This window comes from Rhea americana, unplaced genomic scaffold, assembly GCF_003343005.1.
Source record: "Rhea americana isolate MKP2758 unplaced genomic scaffold, rheAme1 scaffold_64, whole genome shotgun sequence".
NCBI lineage: Eukaryota > Metazoa > Chordata > Aves > Rheiformes > Rheidae > Rhea > Rhea americana.
Window position 1 is genome coordinate 3,998,302 of NW_028186801.1, and position 23,006 is coordinate 4,021,307.

Sequence of the window (23,006 nt, forward strand, 5' to 3'; positions counted from 1 at the left end):
TGACAACCATATGAGTGGGCGGCAAATACAGGCTCCAAAAGGGTAAGTACAGGTTGCTAGCAAGACAACAGTGACCTCAGAATCGTTGTCTCCTTAGCCTTTAGCCCATGAAACTCCAATAAATACACACAAGTGTGCACAGAAGAGTCACTACATCCTAAACATGTAAAACTGGGATAACATTTACCCTCCCCAGGTGATGCACTGTTCATGCCTTTTTGCTTAATGCAGTTCTTGATTTATGGGTACTCATTTGGCAACTGCTAGAGCATGTAGAAGAAACAATTCATCTCAGATACAAAACTAAGATGTTTTGCATCTCTTGAGAGCCAACTATTGAAACTGCATCAGCAGCAGCTCAATCATTCCCTCACTACATGGACCCAAGTATTTTTTAATAAGAGTAAAGCGTCCAGAAGCACGTGACTTGAGAAAAAGCAATAGGGTTAGACATACAAAAGTACACGTTTCAGTGAGAAAACACTACCCCAGAAGACTGTTGCTTCTCACAATTTTTCATATCCTCATTTGCACATTCTGTGTTGACGCTCGTCTATTCCTGACTTCTGAAAGGAACACCTGTGCTTTCCCAGCTCTGGGCAAAACAACCACACATTTCACTCACACAGGCAACTGTCAGAAGAGCACAAGGCTCTAAAGATATATATTCAAGAGCTGTAAAACACCAGAAGTAAGGTGCTCATACAGCCCCCTATGTATTACAAGTCTTAACTTCAGGATCTCAACTTCGTTTTTCCATTGGACCCCTGCAGCTATAGGAATAAAATAAAATAATTTGTTGAATGTGTAGTCTTATCTCTTATGCCCCTATACTTGCTTAAACTCAGCTCTGAGAAAGAATTAAAGTCTCCAAAGACTTCTGTGCTGTTAGCAATTGCAGTATCTAAGCACTGTACCCAATACATTTTCACTGCATCACTTTGGGAGTATATTCTTGTTTCCTCTCAGGATTCAGTATCTGGAATCGGCCTCTCTCATTCTTCCTTAAAGGCTTCCTTAAGTATCTCATTTCAACCACCACCCTCCACTCTGCTCTCTTCATTTGATCTCTGCTGGCTCCCGTTCATACTGCTTTAGCAGCCAGGAACAGCAACCTTATGGAAAGCATACTCTGTGTATGAAATAGCAAGTGGAACACACATAATCCTTGGAGCAACGAACTCCTTTGAAAAAACAAAACGAAACCAAAACCAACAGAACCTCCATACTAAGCATATACAAACCATTCTCAGAGATTCAGAATGGCAACAGATTCTCTGTACTTCTCATAGAGAAGATGCATGTCAAGTATGACACTAAGGCCACCAGTTAAACAAGTCTGTACTTCCTACTCAAAAAAAAAAAAACCCAAAACATTTCTATATGAAATAAGTCTTGAAATTATCTATATATTAACTCAAATAATTTCAGCTGAAATCTTAGGGGTGAGGACGAGGGAGAGGGAGAGGGAGAAGATATGCAGCCAAAGCATGTGTTAGGAACAAGAAGTTTTAACCTGAAAAAAAAAAATGTCAGATTTGTATAAGCAACTGAAAATAGTATATTGCAACAGGGAAGTGTCAGTCAATTATTAGGGTAACAGTATCATCAACTCTTGTTACTGTATTCCCTCTTTGCTAGAAGGCAGTGAAATAGGACAGGTATCTTACTAGTATATATTCCATGACATGGAATGTATGGGCATACAGCAGGGAAAAACAAAACAACAACAACAAAAAAAACTCAAGGGAGATTATATATATACATACACGCATTCCTATAAAGAGAATTAAGCAGGCTAAGTGATAATCAGGCAGTAACCAGATTTGCAATCCTAACATCTTGATTTACAGTATCCCCAGAGAGGACAATGTAAAGAACTGTAAGAAATTATGTTTTCCTAAGTATTTTCATGAAAAATTCAGAAAGCTCAAGGGAAAATAAAAGAAAATGTTAACTGGCTTTCAATCTTCACTGGTATTCAATAGACATGAAAAGCTCACCAAGCAGATTTTTAAAGAGCAATCAGAAAAAGAAGAAAGACTAAACGAGTAGGACTTTCGCTTCACGATAAAGAGATCGAGTATGTCAAGTTGTTAAAATATTTCTCCTCTACTAAAGTACTGCTTCAATAGTAATAGAAAGACACATTACTATCTCTGACGTTTGATAGCCCTCCTAGCCACTCCGCACCTCTTCCTCAAAAAACAGACAACACAGACGATGCAGACATGGACAAACAGAGCTCAGCCTGGAAAAAGAATCAGGTGCTGATGTAGTCCAAGTCAGCCAATTACTCTCTCACTCAGCTTCCACTTGTGACGCAGAGATAAATTGCTCCCAGAATTAGAGAAATGATACAACTACACATTAAAAGGTTTCTGAGGTGCTACTTACTCTGTTGATGAGTCCCCTAAGAGGCTATAAAAACAAAAAACCCCTTGCTGGACTACATATACACTCTTTTAATCCTGTAATTTCATTGCAAGCATAGGGTTTATTTTTCATTGCTTCACAACAGACAACTATGCGTTACTATACAAATTAATTTATAAGCTTAACCACAGACCCCATCTTACTTTAAGCGCATACATACTAAGTTACATGCCAGCCAAATCTGACATTGTACTTAGCACAAAAAAGTGTGTGTATATGTATGCATATATACATACACGCTTAAGCCTCCAAAATGACATGACGTAGTTAAAATAAAATAGCCTTAAACAAAAGTGGCACATATATATTGGGAACAATAGTTCACATGCTGATAGTCAAACATCTTAATAATTCATAAAATTTAAAACCTTTTAAGACACATGTAAACTGTATTTCACTGCTTTACAGCATTTGCTAGATTTCTTGCAGTTGCTGAATCAGGAACTTGTACATGGGAAGATCGCAGAATCACAGAATTATTGGCATAGGAAATCAGATTTCTCTGGATCATCTGGTCCAATCCCCCTGCAGCAGGCTGCTCAGGACCACATCCAGGTGGGTTTTGAATATCTCCTAAAATGGAGATATTCAAACTTTCAACCTGCTTGCCACCACTCTGCCTAATACAGCCAGGACACTAATGGCCTTTTTTTTGCCACACGGGCACACTGCTGGCTCAAGTTCAACTTGCTGTGCACCAGGACCTAAAGGTCCTTCTCTGCAAAGCTGCTCTGGAGGTGGTTGGTCCCCAACCTTTACTGGTGCATAGAGTTTTTCCTCCCCAAGTGCAGTACTGGCTCAAGTATCAACTCTTGGGGGACACTACTAGTAACCGGTCTCCAGCTGGACTTCATGCTGCTGATCACAACCCTTTGTGCCCTGTAGTTCAGCTAATTTTCAGTCCACCTTACTAATGACTTGTCTAGCCCACACTTCATCAGCTTGTCCATGAAGATGTTATGGGAAATAGTCAAAGCCTTACTAAAGTTGGGATAAACAACATCCAGTGTTCTCCCCTCCTCTGCCAAGCCAGTCATCTCATCATAAAAAGTTATCAGGTTGGTTAAGTACAATTTTCCCTCCATAAATCCATGCCAGCTGCTTCAGATAGCCTTCTTGTCCTTCACGTGTCTGGAAACAGGATCCAGGATTAGTTGCTCCTGCATCTGTCCAGGAATTAAGCTGAGGCTGACTAGCCTGTAGTTTCCCAGATCCTCCTTCTTGCCATTCTTGGAGACAGGAGTGACATTTGCTGTCTTCCAGTCCTCAGGAACCTGTCCTCATCACCATGACCTTTCAAAGATTATTAAGAGTGTCTTCACAGTGACATGAACCAGCTCCCTCAAAACTTGTGGGTACATCCCAACAGGGCCCATAGATTTGTGCATGCCCACTTTGTTCAAGTGTTACCTAATCTGACTCTCCTCCACCAAGGATGAGTCTTCATTACTGTAGACTTCTCTGGTCTCAAGGGCCTGGGATTCCTGAGGGCCAATCTTACCAGTAAAGACTGGAGCAAAGAAGGCATTCAGTACCTGGGCCATTTAGGTGGTCCTTTGTCATGAGGGCCCATTCCTTACTTAGTAGTGGGCCCACATTTTCCCTAACTTTGCTTTCACTGCTTATATAATTGCAGAAGCCTTTCTTGTCGCCTTTCACAGTCCTTTCGCATTTCAGCTCCAGGTGGGTTTTAGTTCTCCTAATTCCATCCGTGCACACCCAGGCAGTGTCTCTATATTCTGCTTGGGACACCTGTCCCTGCTTCCGCCTCTCAGACACTTCCTTTTTATGTGCGACTTTTGTCAGTCACTGCTTCTTCTTCATCCACACAGGCCCCCTGATGTCTTTGCTCAATTTCCTTCTTGTTCGGATGGTTCATTCTTAAGCTTAGAGGAGGGGATCCTTTAAAAATCAACCAGCTCTCTTGGACCCCTCTTCCTTCCAGGGCCATATCCCATAGGATTCTTCCAAGTAAGTCCCTAAACAGGCCAAAGTCTGATCTCTGGAAAACCAGAGTGGTGATCCCGCTTCTTCCTTTTTCCCTCCTTGCAGGATCCTGAACTTCACCATCCTGTGGTTGCTGCAGCCAAAACTGCTCTCAACTTTCACACCTCTGAGCACTTCTTCCTTATTTTTAAGTAGGAAGTCCAGCAGAGCATCTCTTCTTACTGGCTCCTCAACCCCCGTGAAATCAATGCACTCTAGAAGCCTCCTGGATTTCTTGTGCCCAGCTGCATTGTCCCTCTAGCAGGTATCAGGGTGGTTTAAGTCCCCCATAAGGGCGAGAGCCTGCAAATATGAAGCTTCTTCCCATTGTCTGAAGAATGCCTCATCTACCTCTTCCTGATCTGGTCGTCTATAGCAGATACTCACTACTATGTCACCTATGCTGGTCTACCCACTAATCCTGACCCACAAGCTCTTAGCTAACTCCTCATCCATCCCCAGATAGAGCGCTATGCACTCCCACTGCTTTCTCACATAAAGGGTAACTCCCTCCCACCCCACCATCATGGCCTGTCCATCGTTAGAGGCCTGTATCCATCCATTGCAGCATTCCAGTAGTGTGAGCCATCCCATCACATCTGTGATACCAATGAGACTGTAGCTCTGTAATTACACAGACACTTCTGATTTCTCCTGTTCGTTCCCCATGCCATGTTCCCATTAGTACAGAGGCACATCAGAAACACACCCTGGCATGCAATCTTCCTAGACAGGGCACGAGAGCTTTCCTCATATTTAATTGCATACATATGCTTGGGGTGACTCCACCTCAGCCCCATTTGTTCATCAAGAGGTCCCTCCTGTTTACATCACACAAGACCCTTTGGTTGCCAACTCAATCCACCTCTTCCTTACCAGATGGTTGGTCATTTTCTTCAACCTCCATCGTTCCTAGTTTAGATGAGGAGAAAGAGAAAATAACATTCCCAAAGGTTTTATAGAGGCTTTATCCATCTACAGGACATAAAATTGAGGAATGCCAGCAGATGTACTGGCAGGGCAAGCTATGGTACCATGGAGACAAAAGTAGATCAGTAGGAAAGGTTAAAGGCAATTGAGCCTCACACTCAAGGAAAGAAGTATGCTGATAATGCAATTAAGACTGAGTAGAGTAAAAACAATCTCAATATGTTTTGTTAGTAAGCACATAAGACTATGAGCACATCTGCATCACTGGAAGAATGTCCCTTCCCTTTCTCTTAAGTCTTGATGCATCTTTTATGTCATATCTAAGCCAAACTGGTATCATTTTCATCTATTAAGTACCTTCCAGCTTTCTCTGTAAAATCATTACTTTACATACAGTTCAATGTTTCTTAACAGTTCCTACACACACACTATTCATTGAAGACAAAACACACAGAGATAAGCTTTCTATGTCTGTACATCTGTAATACATTATCATTAAATAATTAATTAGTTACTCTTAACACTTCATTAAATATCATCAGGTAGTCTACATCTGCTCATTGGACACTTTTTCTGGATCATATACGTTCTCCTAAATAAATAAATAAATAGATAAAACATTCTCCTATAACTATAAATCAGGCAAGGAAATAAAAACTATAAACTGAGAGGAAAAAACTCCAAAGAAATTCAAAAGTAGTTAATTTTAATCAAGATCTAGAAGTTCCAGAAGTTTCCATCACATCAAATCTCTTCATTGTGGGAGAAATTTTAATGAATAGGACTCCTTTGACTTTTTACTTGCTCTCAGCTGAGAATGATACCTGTTTACTCCCTCCTTGATATAGCAAAAACTTGTAGGCTTGTTTCATCTGAAACATTTTATTTGAAATGAACCCTGGTTTCCTAAGCATTTCCTGCAGTTAAACACTATATACACTGTATAGGCAGATGAGGATCAGGATTAACAGGAGGCAACAGTAACTTTCTTCTTTCATTAATCAAATGCAGTTTGTTGACATTAAGTGACTAGGCCCATTTTCCACTGCAGTTTCTGCCAGAAAAAAAAATGTTAAGTTGTTCAGGGTTTGTTTGTTTTATTTATGGATTGGCAGATAGGGAGAGGACAACTGAAAGACAACATAACCCATTTTTAAAGACATGTCTAACAGTATGTTCACACATACAATCTTTAATGCAAGCTTCAGGTCACGTATTTGAAAGCATTCTCAAGAAGGTGCTAATTCCATTATTTGTATTTTATGCTGAAAATGTTAAGGCTTTTTAGAAACACATTTCGTTTTCTTTTTTTCCAGAAGTATTTTAAAAATAGAAATGGCTAAGAATATTCTGGCCAGAGAACTCATTCTGTACACACAGCACGTCAAACACCTTGCCTTACCTTAGAATAAAACCAGAAAATTCAAAACACTAAGAATGCTTAGTATATTGAAGAGAAAGAAATATTTATGAGCTGCCATGACTTCCTGGCAGCATATTTGCCTCTCAGTGACTCTCCTTCTCCAGGCAAGCACACTAAAAGTACTTCTGCAAATGCAGAAGTTCCCCCAGAGCACAGGCAGGTTACAGTCAAATTCATATATGGCTTTTTATCATGCCCTCCTAAAACATATTTAAGAGTCTGTGACTCTTTTGGGCAAACCCTCATAAATGCAACATTAACCAAAGGACAGTAACCTTTCAAAACTTTTTTAAAATGAAAGCACTAGAATGCTTTAAGCAGCCTGTTTCTTGAAATATTCTAGGGCCTGTTTTCTCAGCACATTCTGACTGCAAGTCAAGCTGCATCGCAATTACAACTGCATAGAGTTCAGCTTTAAAGTAAAGGATGAGAAAATAACTCTTTGATATTTTATGTCATATCTAAATAACAAGGACAAAACCCAGTCTTAAAGAAAGAAAAAGAACTACTAAGTTTATTTTAAAGGCAATGAAAACGTAGCAATGTGTTTAACGCTTAAATGGCTAAACTGCAACTCTGCACTCATTTTTTATTTGTTAATTGATTTTACTAAAGGATTTTCAGAATTGGATACTACTCAATGCTGGAAGAGAAGTCACACACTAGCTGAGATGCTTAATATGCTATCACAAAAACAACCACCAAATAAAATTAAGAAAGTAGTAAAGGCAAATGAAGTCTTTCCACTGTACAAATCATCCTGTTCTCCATTAGGGTTGTCAAAAATGGACTCAGCAAAGTATGCACTCCACCATTTAAGCACGTGGCTTTCAGCCAGACTCCCACATTTTAAGATGCTGGCCTCAATGTTTACTATAAACTTTGTTCTAATATCAAAAACTGAAATAATGTCATATATCATTCTAAAGCAATTCTCCATAAAATACAATGGCATAAAGTCTGTTGCTTTAAAAACAGCTACCACAAACTGGTAGTCTAAGCTCAGACTGCAAATATTGCCTAGACCTGGCCCAGGTCCCAGATGTGGAATAATCCCCTACATCCTATACTTTCCTCACAGTTTCTCAGAAAAACACTATTGCATGTATTTAGAGTTTCAAGACAAGACGGCAACATTGAGTACCCCAAGAGCCTGGTAAAAATCAACAATAGGGTATTATTTCCTGTAATGTACTGCTCTCATAGAAATACATATTTTTATTTAAGATGGGGGTAATGAATTTTCAGCTTGGAAATAAGAAACATTGCAACTACAAAGACAGAGAGATAGGCAGTCTTGCTCACAATGAAAGTTTTGTATTTAGTGAAATGTTTGCAAAAGCAAGACCTCAATTTCAGTATTTCTTTTTCTATAGTTGGTTTCAAAATTCCTAGAATGATTCCTTATCAGTAGTATTATTACACTTTCATCTAGACAAAACATTTAAATCAATTTTAATCTCAACCCATTTTATCAGCATTACAGATGGGGAAAATATAAGGGTTTAAAATCATTACACCACAATCTGATGCCAAATCCTTTCAAATCATCTTATGGTTAGCCAAGCTCTAGAAAAGGTTCTTGCTTCTTAAGTGATACAATCCTCCTTTTCTTCACCCAGAAGGAAAAAAAAAATAAAATAATCATTAAAGTTAAACTTTTGATTTTAAATCAGACATGGTTCCAGCCTTAAGTCTTGTTCAGGAAAGATAATTCTGGGTGGAGAAATGTTAGTTGCTTGACCACATCTTCAAAATGTAGAATACATTTCAGAAAATTGTATTTAGCTTGTCAATATATTAAGTATTAGAAAATTTTAACACCTGCACTCAAATTAAGCCTTTAAAGGTATGGATATGTCTTCTGAGCATCAGGCTGGTGATAAATTCATCATGAATCTGTATAATAGATAATTGGAGGCTGTTACGTGTTACATAAATTGGTAAAATAAAAGCTGCTAAATTAAACAAAACGCCACTCTCATAACGTAGCTCTATTTTTCAAAAATGGAGAGTATACAATACTTAGCTCAAAAACTACAAATGGCAAAAGCTACGGTATTCATTGCACCTGACCTCCTCCTTTAGAGGATGCTGGAGGCAGCCCACATAAACATTCCATGGAGAAGCACTGTGCAAAATTTACAACTTCCAAATCTAGTTTTACACACACACAAATAATTTTTTATTTTCTACTTCTTTTGATCACTGAACTGAGTTTATTTTTAGAGCTACTTTAGAAATATTAATACTTTCTATGCATGCAAGTAAGAACAAAAGAACTAAAAAAAATTCCACATACACCAAATACCTATCATACATCAAAAGCTTTCTGTTTACAATGAATAGGAAAAAAAATGACTAGATTGCTGCATCAACCACATCTAAGTACTACATTGAAAAAAAATTCAGTCATATACAAAAATTTTTTTTAGAATATGAATTTATACAATTATCAAGTGATTCTGTTACAGATAGAAAGCGTTTGGAGCAAACTGTATTTTCCTTGAAGGAAGAATAAATTATAACCTACTACTTCTAATGTACTGATTTTAATTTTGTTGAGTAACTGTAAAGAAAAGTCTTGATGATTCACTTAAACTGAACAGTAAGCTAAATATCTGACAAAAGTTTTGAAAGTAAAACAAAAAATATTACTAGTGATGGTTAGTAGAAATCAGTTTATTAAAGACTCAGTGTCATTTGAGAACTCACGATATTCTAAAATTAACTTGTAAGTGATAGAAGGTCACTTACACATAACCAAGATCTGCTACTACAGGGCTACAGTTACAAAAATTTGATAGTAAGCAAGCTTTTTCAGATTTTGAAGCAAGAGAGAAGCCTTCTACACATTCACAGGACAATCCTTACTTTAACGTGCTGCACAGGAAGAACTTTTCCCCACTCCATTCACTACAGCTTGAACCACCACTAGCTCAGCTGAGCAGCGTTTTCACAGAGCCTAAGGTACCGCAGCAGCAAAGGCTGTTGTCACCGCCCTGCTCTTGGCTGACTAAGTAAATTTGCAGCGACCCCACTTCCTCATGTGGCTTTGCTACGTGGTTACAGACCACCACACCACATAAGGGAATGGGTAGGACAACATAACAGCAGCAATCTCAATTTCTATTATGCTTAACTGCCAAGAAAATGTAATTGGAAATAGGAAGTCACAAAGAAGTAAGGAAGAGAGGATACCACCCTATTGTTCAAATTTGCACTACTGGAAGGATATATTGTTGCCTGCAGTACAGCAATGTCAAATAAACATAATACATAACTGACAAAATGCAGTGGTGTATTAAACCAAGGTGACTGTTATGGCTGCCTTCTTCATTTTTCATCACACCCCTTCCTCTAGGGGTTGCTGCCCAGTTGCAAAAATAGCTGAACAGATTAAGAGGAGTAACGTAGATGTCTCCCATTTACTTCAGCCGGACTCTGTCGAACACAGGATTCTGTCCAAGGCCCCTTGCTCCAACCTCTGGGACAGGAGCAGAAGAGCTGAAGGTGGTAACCGCTTCAGCCATCCTACTTTTCACCTCACTGTACACATCGCCAGCCAGCACGTGCCTCTTCCTTCACCTTCTCTATCACCTTTTTATACATAAAAAAACAGCAGCAACAAAAGAATCCATAAACCCACAGATCCTAAGAAACCGAAATCACTGTTACCCTCACACTTCTCAATAAAGCGTTAACCTTCAGTCTAAAATTTCAGTTGGAAAAAACTTAAATTACTGAACAATGTCAGTTAAGCTATACATCTAGTACTAAAATAAATGTACTATGAGAAAATAACACTAAAGGAACAGAATCCATGAAGAATATATACAGAAAAAGATACAGTAGTCAAAGCTTCTTTTAAAAGAAGATGAATTTGCTAAGCTTTGGATAAATGCTGAAAGAGCTGGTTAGGAAGACAAAACTGAGGAACTGAAAGTTTTTCTTTTGAAAGATAACTTTAAAAGAAAGCTTAAAAAAGTTTCTGCTTTTCAGGTTATTTCAGAACAAGTAATTCTACAACAAATTTTTAGTACATTATGATTCTGAACTTTGAAAGTATTGTCTGCATCCTCAAAGCATTCATTTTTTTTCTGGGCTCACTGTGAGGTCTATACTCCAAACAACTGACAAAGATTGAAATGAATTTGTTAAAGATTTTACTTTCTAGGTTAAAAATACTTCTTTGGTCACTTTTATTTTCCTTCTGTTATTATTGTTTTCCCATGTAATAGCTTGCTTTCTTACCACAATTTTGAAGAATTTCAGAGGAAAGTTATTTCAAATCTCAGCTATTTATAGTGATTCAACAAATTGACAGGGAGGGGGAAAAATGCTGGGGCTTATGCCTAAAAAATTCAGGAAACTTAGCAGAAAACCTGAAGTCCCCTTGGAAGTTCAGGGGCTTCAAGCATTTATCATCTCATCTTTTGCTCTGCACTGATACATACTCATTTCTTCCCAAGAAGAAATCTTCTTCTCAAGATATGAGCACATGCTGTTCTTTCCAAAGCTTCTCCAATTCCTCTCTGCAAAGAGCATTAACTTTTTTAGTCAGTCTTGCATTTTATATGAAAACTGAATTTTACAGTTTGTCTTTTTCCACGTGCGCTCATATGGACTGACAGATCCGCTAAATGGGGGTCTGTGAAATATATCTACTTCATTTTTGAGCAAAAAAGCCAATTTTCTCAAAGATTTAATATAAAAAAAAATAAATACAGCTGATAGCATTCTCACGAAGGCATCTCTGTGTGCTAAGGTCTGTTGTAAAATATCTACTTTAAAGGGAAATAAAACATGCATTAGATATAATCTTCTAAGAGAGAATTCTCTAAAATTCCTTAGTATGAAAAGTATCAGACTAGAAAACACAGAGACCTGAAAAATAGGAGCACACAACCAAAGCAGTTTCTTGTAGAAGACAAAGTCGTTTTAACACTTCAGAAGGAACAGAGCTGAAGACTGCTGTCAATAAATGAATGACCTCATGAATCTATGAAGCCAGTATTTCAAAACAGGTCAGTCTGGTAAAGCTTCATAAAATATCAGATCCAAGTCCAAATTTAAACAAGCAGAGCTGAGCAACCACTCCTCAATCACGTGACAAGAGCATGCAAGCTGTACCAGTCCTTAATCTTCATACCCTCATGTGCATATCTGCTTCAAGTATTTTGAACTACAAGAAGTGATTCTACTACCCAATTCAAAATAAATTCATTCATAAACAAGAATAGTCACCTGTCTTCCTTACCATGGCAATTAAGTTAGCCTGGCACTTGTCTTCCTGCTATCAAAGGTACCTGGAACTGCAACTTCTCTAACTTCTACTTAACGGTGTGACTGCTCTGTTGCCGTGCTTTAAATGCTGCCATGCAAAACACAGCTTTCATCAGTATATGGCATGGTAATCCCATGCAACAGGCTACTCACACCTTAACTGCTTTCAACCACTATACTGGAGACTGAAGAGACAAACGCTATAAAACAGAAACCACTCTCAGTAACTATTTGAGGAAAGGCATATTCCCTAGTGTGGAGGCAAACTACTTAGGCAGTTTTGCTCTAGGAAAGTCAATATAACGTGGAGATTGTCTGGAAAACAAAATCAAGCTTTGACCAATTATTCTGAGGAGCAAGCTAAACATATTTTTTTTCCTCTCCATCAATTAGGAATTCTAGTGCAACAGCTAGGAATGCATAGGAGGAAAGTCCACATTCATGTTTAAATACTAGAACTTAAGTGTAACTAGGCATAATAAACAACGTAAGACAAATTAAGGGAAAAAAACACTTCAAAATGACTTCTGAGACTATCCGAAGTAACTACAAGCAAGCTATTCGTCAGGTTTACCAACTCGTACGCCCATCTTAATGAGCCCTGAACATGTCATGACATGTTACTGGGAACATGTCCACACTATTCTAACATGCTCCTTGCCAAAACACAAAGTGTTTTTAATTTCTAGTGTCGTCATACTGCATTCAAAACTTTTTTTCAGTAAAATTGAAGGCTCTCATTAGTTTACAATCCGTGATCTGTTGAAATTCTTCCCTTAGAGCAATTTTAACAAAGTTTACTTTTAAAATGGCATAAAAAGTCATTCTTTTAGAAATGTTAACTTCTCCTTCTCTACTTCTAAGCCATACTGGCTGTACAATATGCACCATGGATTACAAAACTTGCAATAAAAAACAAAGCTACAGATATTTTTTTTTTTACATTAGCAATACCAAAATAGTACAAGAAGTTCCTAAAACTACACTTCCCCGCTCTAAAGATAATTTTATTGAATTAAACGCAATCCTATCTAGGAAATACCCTATTAAATATGTTTCTGGTTAAACCACAGAAAGTTGTTTTAAGGAATTATTTAGCTTTCAATATTTGAGCTGAAGGAACATAAACAGACTCCAAAGAACATTTATTTGCAAAACAGACTATATTAACATAGAAGGTTTTAGTCCAGGAGCTATTTTTAAGAGGGTAAATAAAAATCTAAGTATTAGCCATATACCAAAATGCAAAACTCATCCATCCACATTGTATAGTACTACTGCTGTAAAGTTACAGCCTTGGTACTTTGACTAACTTTTACTATGATTACAGGATACTAGAAAAAAAAAAAAGTTTATTGAAACATTACTGTTATTGCACTACATTTAGATGCATTAAATTAGTAGAATACTGATAGTTAGCAGATTAAATATGGCCAATCCCTTTATAACTTGAATTAGGGAAGCATATTCAAAAAATCAGGAAAAAAAAAAATTACATATATTGAAAAATATTTTCAAAGCTTTAAAAATTACACACAGTAGTAAATTATTAAAAGTTATTTCAATTTCTACACATGTACATACATCATTCCACTCTTTTTTTCTTTTTTTTTCTTTTTTTTTTCTTTTTTCTTTTTTTTTTTTTAAGTCTCACTATAAAAGTGGGAAACACATGAATATACTTCAAAGCCACTTTTCTTCAATACCTTATCTTTGAATCCACTGCTTAAATATTTTAAAGCATAAGATCTTCTGTTTTGATGACTAGTCCATTACCTTAGAATAAGGTTCTCCTCGAAGAACCTTAAATGCACTAAAAACAGCTACCTACCTACACACTGTACTTTTGCCCATTAAAATTTTTGTCTCTGTTGAGGTAAGCAAATTTTGTCTGACGAACAATTCCTGTAAATGAAGTAGATTAATAAAACATAATTAGTAAAAATACACTGTTACTTGCTAAAATTCTTACTATTCTCATTGTTCCATGAACTAAATGATGTCCACTTCAAAACACTTTATGCACTGAATAAAAATATGAAAATAAATGTAAAAAATAAAGCTTCTGAATAGCTTTAAAGCAAGAAGCAAATGCAGTAAAAAGCAGTAATTACACATATACTAAGGCAAGAGTCAGTAACTGTCAAAATTTCACTTCTATAGCAGTATTTTTAAAAATGGAACAGTTGTAAGCCTTTTTTTTTTTTGTTCAGAAAAAGAAAGAAATTCACAATGGGAACTGTATGGCTGCAGAGACCTAACATATCTACAGATCCTTTGTCAAGATAGAAAGAATTAGAGCACAGGTGCTCTCAACCTGTAAAGACAATTTATTCTAAAAATAATCCAAAATTAGTCTTATAAGAAAACCACACAAGACATCCAAACGCACACAAAATGCCCCCAAAGAAGGGGCATGACATATGCCCCCCCAAGATATTTTTGATCTGTGAGTATATATCATTCTGCTAATCCCAATAAAACTTGTATTTTGGTCTTCTCTTTCTAATGGATACTCTAAACGGAACTTTGCCTCCTTGCAAGATGTATAGAAATACGTCTAAATCGCCCTTCTCACAGCATGGAAACAAGTACTCAGAATCGCTGGTTGTGGAACGAATCTTACATTCAGCTCTAAAAGCATACAGGGGCAACCTGCATCATATTTGACATGCAAATATAATAAAATCGTAACAGAAGTTAGGGAGGGAGGTTTATATTCTTTCCCCCAATAGTTACCATAAATTTAGTCATAGCATAAACAACTATTTTCAGGGTATAATCAGTAAACTGAGTACCATAATTTCAACACAAAACTAGATTTCCCCTTTCCCTTGCAAGAAAGCAAAGCAAAGCACTTCAGTTGCAAAGGCTCTCTTGGCAATGCCAGAAAAGCTGCCCAGTTTCACCTCCTCCCTCTCACTTCCTAACAGCATGCGCCAACTACACCAAAGCAGCTTTGTGTTCAGTTCTAGCGGAAGAAAGATGCTTCATGTTGTTATAATGCAATCGTTATCAGAGCGATTAAAACAGTGCTGGTGAAATTCCACAACACTCCAGTCTTGTCATCCTTGGGACAATGATTAAATAAAGCAAGAATGAGACCTCACTCAAGTACCAAAATATAACTTGGTAGAGAGCCCTAGTCAAAACAAATTGAAAATAAAGTACAATACAGTCTGGACAAGAAAATGTCAGTCTTCATTTTGTTACATGTGTATATAATGTCACATTAAGAAGACAACTTGCTAATATAAATATTAGCTTATTTCATATACACAAAATGTAATTATTAAAACCACTATACTTCCACTCCATTAAAGTGAATTTTTTTTTGTCACATTTTATTGAAAATGAGCATTTCTCTGGTCCAAACTGTGCATCAAGTTGTATTCTTCTTTCCCAAATTAGATGTTAATCTGTTCATTTAAGAATTATAAAGCAAAGGCAAATTCTGCCTATCAGAGAGATCCTCATACTCAAGAGGAGTTAATGGCTGTTACCATCTCATGGATATGACAGCAGTTCCTGGCTCCTGTGGAGCTCTGACTTCTGCAGAAGGTGGGAGCCAGTGACTGCCGGGTAACACCATTACCAACTTGCAGACCCAGGACAGATCTTACACAACTTCCGTAAGAAATCTGTTCCAGCATCTGACCGGCCACAAATACCCTCCCCTTTCCAAAAACCCTTGCTACAAACATCCATGACAATCTTACCCACTCCCAGAGGCAAAGAACAACTTTTCCTTTCCCCCTCCTTCAACACTCTTAAGGATCAATCTCCTTCTTGGAATTATTCTCTTTACAAGAAGAGAACAGTTTGAGTTCTTTCCATCTTTGCATCTGGGTAATGTTTTTTGGACTCATGTTTCTCTTCAGTCTTTTTAATGGTCCATATATTTCTTTAACTACAGTACAACACATGAAATCCTAACTTCTTTGAATACTGCAGTAGTACTTCCCCATGATTTGTATCACTCCTGTTGACACAAAGTCACTCCTATTTACACTTCCTCGTACAATGTCTGCCTCCTCTTCTCTTCCAGCAACACACTACCGATCTGAATGGCTTATGATGCACAAGCACTAGATCGTGCTCTGCTAATTAACCAGCATACCTCATTATATATTTGTGCCGAGAGCCACTTCTGTATTTCTCTTCTTACGCAAAATGAGTACATGTACTTCACATTCTATCATTCAATAATTCAGGAAAATATTGACAAGTACTAGACTCAAGAAAATTAATATGAAACCTTTACCAAGATGCACCCTTGCAGTTTCACAGTGAACTACTCACTACACAGTTTTCCAGGTAACTTATAGTACCTTTAACGTAGACCGTATCTCCTCAGGTTAGTTGATATATGTACATAGATAGATAAATAGATATCATGTTAGAATGTGTCAAAAACCCTTCTTAAGATATACAATATCAACTGTTTCCTTCTGTATTCAGATCTCTTGCTCTGCCACAGAAGGACATTGGATTGCTTTAGTGCAGTTTTGCTTCTGTATCAACCTCCTTCAGTTTAAGCTCTGAGAGAATACCCAAGTCAAATTTAATCTACAGCATAGGTTCAGTCTTTATAAAGCTTCCCCCCCCCCCCAAAAAAAAAATTTTTGCTCTCCATTCTAACAACTGTGGTGCCTAAAACACAACTTAGCGCGACACAACTTGAAAGAAATTGAAGAAAGCTTTTTGCTTAAAGTATTAAAAAAAAGAAAGCCAAAGACCATATAACCTAAAATTAGCATATTTTAAAAGGAAGTTAGACACAGAAGAAAGAGTCACAACAAAACAATCTAATTTGAAAACAGAAATCGGGTATCAATAATTACGGAAGTGTTTGAATTTTCTGTGATTCTGTCATATTTACCATCAGGTTGCCCTAAATGCTTTTTTTTTTTTTTTTCCTTGATTTTCAGAAATAGCATATAGTAACCATATCGACCCAGTTATATTTCAATACTGCAGACAGTATAAACAGCTGCTTTAATCTATTTTTACTAGGCTTGGTGTATACATTAAATGTCAGCAAGATTGGAAAATTTTACATCAAGAGTTCCAAACTTTAACATGGACTAATAAATATCTAAAACAAAGATGCTGACCAGATTACATATAGTGAGGAAGTATTACATGATTGGAAAAAAATCCATTATCTAATTCACAAATGCAAGTAAAAACAGTGTTTATACTTAAAAAAAATAAATAAATAAATAGGGTGTGTGTGTATGTACAGTTATATATACACATATATGTATATACACACACATGCCATTTTGTATAACATTTCCTTTCCACCAAAACCAGATAATCCAAACTAGTCTACTTCTGTTGTGACATATTAGTATTTTAATATTTGTATTTTGAATACTGCAGAAGAATGCTTGTGCTTTTCCCTGTAGAAGAGTTAATGCTGAAAGGTATTTTCTCTGCAGCCTCACATTCATTAGCCTGGACTAACATACAGTGTCAATATTCTCCACTTCGATTTGCTGTTACTATACTTGAAAATTGAATTCCTTTCAGCATCTTCATTCAAATTCAGTCAAACCTGCTTTAGCTTCATATACCTGCAGAATGAATCTTCAATTGATCGGTGATCTTAATCCCTACCATTTTAAGGTCATTTTCAGAAATTCACTGTTTACACATCAATCTCTCTCTACTCATGCTTAGACTAAACAATGAATAAAAAGTTTCTCTAGGTACTGAGGTCCTTTTCCATTTCCACCAAACCAAGCAAATCTGCATTGCTCTTTGACAGCAATGTTTATGATCCATAAACAGCTACATGAAGAATGTTGCTTCTTCAAAAGCAACACTTAAGTGCTTACTTTGTGGTCATTCAAGAGAAGTATCACATGAGGAATCACCCTCTAGACTACTCTCTATACTCCCTAAAAAGGAAGCCTACATAGCTAGGCAAAACCAGATTCCAAATGCGCTGTAATTAAACATAAATGAGATGGATCGATCAACTGCATCTAGCTGAGTATACTTGAAATTGGCTATGATCTTACTGATTAGAACAAAAATAGTAATTCTAAATTTGCTATATCATAATTTTAATGGCTTATGATAAAGACAACACCATTCTACATGTCACAGAAATGCAACTACCAATTAAAATTAATTTGAATAACATATAAGAAACTAAAACAAAGCTTACCATTTACCATATTTACCTACAGCACATTTGCTTATGCTCTCATACATTCTATTTCAAACTGCATCTTATGCTAGCCTAGGACAGCTCTAAATTGCCATTAGTAAATCAGGATGCAGCACGTGAAACCTAAAACAGAACAGACACCAGCAATCTGCACTTAAAACAATGAAATGTGATTTAGAAACTGCTCAAACACGCAGAACTTTGGCAGGAGTACAAAACAACTACATTAAAGGTAGATAGTAGAAAACAAATATTAAACACAAAAGAATCATGATCTTGCATTATCTCTTCCCACAGGCACTACCACTATAATCTTTAGCGAGTGAGCGCTATCAAAGCTCAGCTGCCACTGCTTTGCAGACAGGTTCTCCTTCGTGACCTACGCGTCATACCTGACAAGTGCAGAAGCATAGAAATATCAAAAGAAGGCTCCTAATGCTTCCAACTACACAGCAGGGTAGAATAACCTAGGACCCCCTCCACCACCGTAGAAGTTTGTTCTATTAGCAGTTTCCCCTTTATTTTTTCAGAAACTAAACCAAAAAAGATGACCTCTCATTCCATCTGAAACACAGTAGCCTTTTCCATTCCTACAAATTCACCATATAAGTATTTTGAAGAAATATACACAGGAAAGTTTAAATTAATAGCTTTAAGATATTAACAGGGAGATTATCCTTAAATTAGTCACACTGCTTATTTTTCTGCCCCGGAAAAAAAATTAAAAAAAAAAAAACCACTATTTGAGTTCAAAGAAGCTGCAAGGTGCCTTACAACTGAATTCTTGTTTACATCTATCAAGTGCACGACAGAACAATCCTGGCAGAGGAGAGATTTTAATTTAGCCAATGTTGAGGGGAAGGGGAAAACACATATAACACAAACATATACATACATGCCATGCCTATCTCTATGAAAAAGGCTTCCCTGTAGACCACAGACTTCAAAAGTTCTTCTAATTGGCAGCACTTACAGGATTAAAATTGCAAAAATGCTAAGCATAAAGAAACATAAAAGAAAGGAGCTCTGTCTCTATAGAAGAAATTCTAAAGAGTATTTTGCCAGAACTTTTTGTTTAAGAGACTAGATTAACATTTGCCACGACTATGAGATTCTTTATAAACCAATTCTAAGCCAATTTCAAAGATGATTTATTCCAAAATGAGTATAAACATACAGGTTTATACAAGGTTCCTATAACGTAAGGTTTCCTGATCCTACCTTTTTTTCCTCTTATCACAACACCATGAAAGAATAATGGATAGGAATTCAAAGTCATCAAATCCTAAGTAGGTGTTCAGCTTCCAGCTAACAATGTTTACACTCTGTATCATTTTTAAAGTTGCTGCTTTCTAATTTCTTCATTAGCTTATATGATTTGGTATTTTTGGATTTTATCTTTCACTTTTATTTCCTCCTCATACTGTATTTCTAACTAAGATAACTTTGAAAACTATGTCTCCTATTACTCTGCACCAACTGGCACCTTCCTTGGTGTCTAGGACAAGTATATTCATCGCAGATTTCATCGGTAAGAGTGAATCATATGGGAAGAGTACTGACTATCAATAGAAATGACTGAAAACAATAAAGCATTAAATTTAGTTAAGATTTCAGATTCCTACAGATCTTCTAAACAGATATCATTGCAAAAAACGCTTAAATTGTTGCACTCCAAGCATACTTATTTGATTCACTTTGATCAGATGTTACGTAAAATCTTTTACTATGACTAACTGTAAGAATAAATACTGGTAATCTCTTTGGACAATATTCTAGCAAGAAAACAATATTCCTATGGTTTACTGGCAAAGCATGTGAAGTTTTCTACTTTGCTTCATAAACACAAAGATTATGTTTAAAAGTTCTGCACGTTAATCTTCAAAAAAATATTACACTTCCTTATCTAATATTGCTTAGGCTCATCTTTAACAGAATGAGCCATGTAAACCACAGTAACCTTCTTGTCTTCAGTAACCGAAAATGAAGGGAGTTTTGTCTCTAGAGGAGAGATTCTAAATATTTTGCCAGAACTTTTAGTTTCAGAGACTAGATTAACATTTGCCATCGCTATGAGATTCCTTATAAGTCAATTCTGAGACCTTTTCCATGCTAAATTAATCCAGAATGAATATAAACATACAGACATAAGGGAATTTAAAAAGATACATGGTCAATAAGGAATTTAAAAACAATTATCTGGTTTGGGTTAGTATAAGTAAATGTTTACAATGTCAGAAAAGATTACCAAGTTTCCTGTTGATGCTACCTGGTTCTATGGTCTAAAATATCTGTTCTTTTCTAGGGAGTCAGAGCTACTTAAAGCATTGAAGGTGTTTTTCAGGTGTTCTCCTATCAATAAAGGACATTTCAAAATCTCAGATTTTAATTCAAGAAAAGTTAGAAGAATAGGTTAATAATCAGAAAACATTATGGTTGGAAAATATAAAATGGAAGAGTATCCCAACATTCCCAACAAGATGCAGGAGCAAGTCCAAACACGAGCACTGGCAATATGTCAAAGAGCAATTGACTTTCTCACTGGCCTAAATGAATCTTGACCCTGTGGTAGTACTAAGATGCCCAAATCCCAACACACATCACTGCAGCACTGAAATTAAGAGAATCAACTTTTCAAGTGTTTTCTCTGAACGCACAACAGAATTGACTAAACCCCATGGCAAGATGTCCATCTCTAAAACACTAGTCCAAATTTCCCACTCAGACTGAAAACATGAAGTCACTCAGACTTTTACCAAGTCTGAACTCCTAGAACATGAACTGATGATGAACCCAAACCCCTACACGTTAATTTATTTGCTCATCCTGATAAAGAAGAGGTGACTTCACAGTGCTTTGTCCTTTGATATTGCTATACTGTTACAACACACATCACCACTGTTGCCCAAAGACGGTCACCTGGAACATACACCAGGTTACTCGAAGTTCCAGAAACCTAATGTAGCATTTCTGCTTCCCTAGGATGAACAACTCTGAACTGCAAGGCCTTGTCCGTCCCATCTGAGATTAAATAAAAATGAATTCAAAGTGTGAGTTAGCTTGGAAGTAGTAGCCTATTATGAACACAATTCTAAGGGACATCACATTTAAAGAACACCTTACTCTAGCAGTAGAAGCATCATCTAGGGAATCCAAATCTAATGGTTCTGAATCCACCTAGACAGAAAAGCCTTTACAGAACCACCCCAATCAGCTGCATCAAACTGATAGAACTTGGACAAAATTTCTAGGCACTTGGCTTGAAGTTCTGTTTTCCAGTGAGATGAAGAGAGGCTTCAATCAATCGTACAGTTTTTCAAGTCTCTTAAGAGAGCATTCTCATTATATGAAGAGAAAGGAGATATATCACCATACCATACCACCGTAAGAACACCAGTCAGCAAGATGTTTTACTGTTAGTAGATTTGTATCACTATGAAATACAGATACTTCCTTTTAGGTGCTTACTTACCTATTTCCATTTGGGTATCCTGAAATGAAGAGATACACCAATCATTGGCTGGCCAAAATAACAGCCAGTACCACTATCCTGAAGGGGAAAGATGAACGCTTAAGTCTAAAGTGAGTTTGTATTTCTCCTCCTTTTTTATAATAAAAGGACAGGCTGTAAAATCTTTTCTCTCTGCAGTGCAATAAAACTTTTTCTAATACACAGCGAAAGTCCACATTCTGATTCTGGAAAAGGACAAGATAACAAATTGTATGACAGTAGCATGACTATAAGACTTCTGGCTAATATATCAAGGATAAGAGAAATATATTAAAAAAAAAAAGTTAAAAAGCATGTCATACAGGGAAAGGAAATCGTAGGCAAGGAGGACCAGGCAAGAGACATGAACCTACCAAGCACCCAAAGTGAAACTAACAGAGGAAAATAATCAGGTCAGAGATACTAGAAGTAATGTTTGTGAAGCCTTCAACATCAGCAATATTTTACTGGGAGTCTGAACAGAGAATAAGCACAGACTGAAGCTGAGGTCTTCAAAAAATGTGAAAGTCACATTACTTACAAAAAATTATTTATTTTAAGAGAGGCAAAAGACAAGATGCTCAGTAACTGCACTGTCAACTAGAATCCTTGACAGAATGAAAGATCAACTAAACTGTCTCTAAACTGCCTTTCTCAAAAGACAGATCACCCATGACAGCTACAGGCATTTTGCTAAAACCCATATATTATTGTATATGCTGAACTCCATCCATAGCGTGGCTATCCCTGAACTCCAACCATTAAACCTTCTCCAATTGTGCCAAAGCAACCAGATATGAAAGCAGTACTGGAAAAAAAAACAACAACAAAAAAACACTCTTCAGGACCTAGAGCTTCCAATATTTCTTTTCACCAACAGTTGAAGCAGAAGTCTGCAGTAAAGCACAGTTGTGTTCATGAAGGCCACATTAACAGACAAAAAAATATTCTAGCTACTGCAGAACATCAGCAAGGGTGTGAGATGGCTCCCTTGTCCTCTTTGCTTGGAATAAGCAGAATAGCGCAACTCCTGTACTCGCACCCGAAAAGAACAGGCGGTGTTGCAGCTGGGGTAGAGCTCTCTCTGAAGTAAGAAGATGGAGGAAAATCTCTAGTGTGAACAGAAGTTATTTCACTCCCAGATGTTCTGGGGAAGACAGAGATCAACTAATGTACAGTGCTCCAAGCTGCAGAGGCACACAAGTGCAGAGAGGACAACTGAACAGCAGATGAGATGTATGCCTATTAAAGATAGGTGTAAAGAGAAGTTT

The 23,006-nt window shown here is 36.9% G+C and overlaps 1 protein-coding gene across 3 annotated transcripts in view; it reads right to left on the bottom strand.

Annotated features, from left to right (window-relative positions):
* Nucleotides 1–23,006, bottom strand: part of CNOT2 (CCR4-NOT transcription complex subunit 2) — a 77,091-nt gene that overhangs the window by 48,757 nt on the left and 5,328 nt on the right. The window contains exon 1 of one of the 3 annotated variants that reach the window (XM_085320554.1): nt 13,893–14,019. The exons of 1 other annotated variant lie outside the window; for it this stretch is intronic. The gene's annotated coding sequence lies outside the window, so the exon portion shown is untranslated. Of the gene's footprint in view, nt 1–11,232; nt 11,253–13,892; nt 14,020–23,006 lie in introns of those variants that run through there. One more of the 3 variants, XM_085320555.1, reaches the window with a different exon arrangement.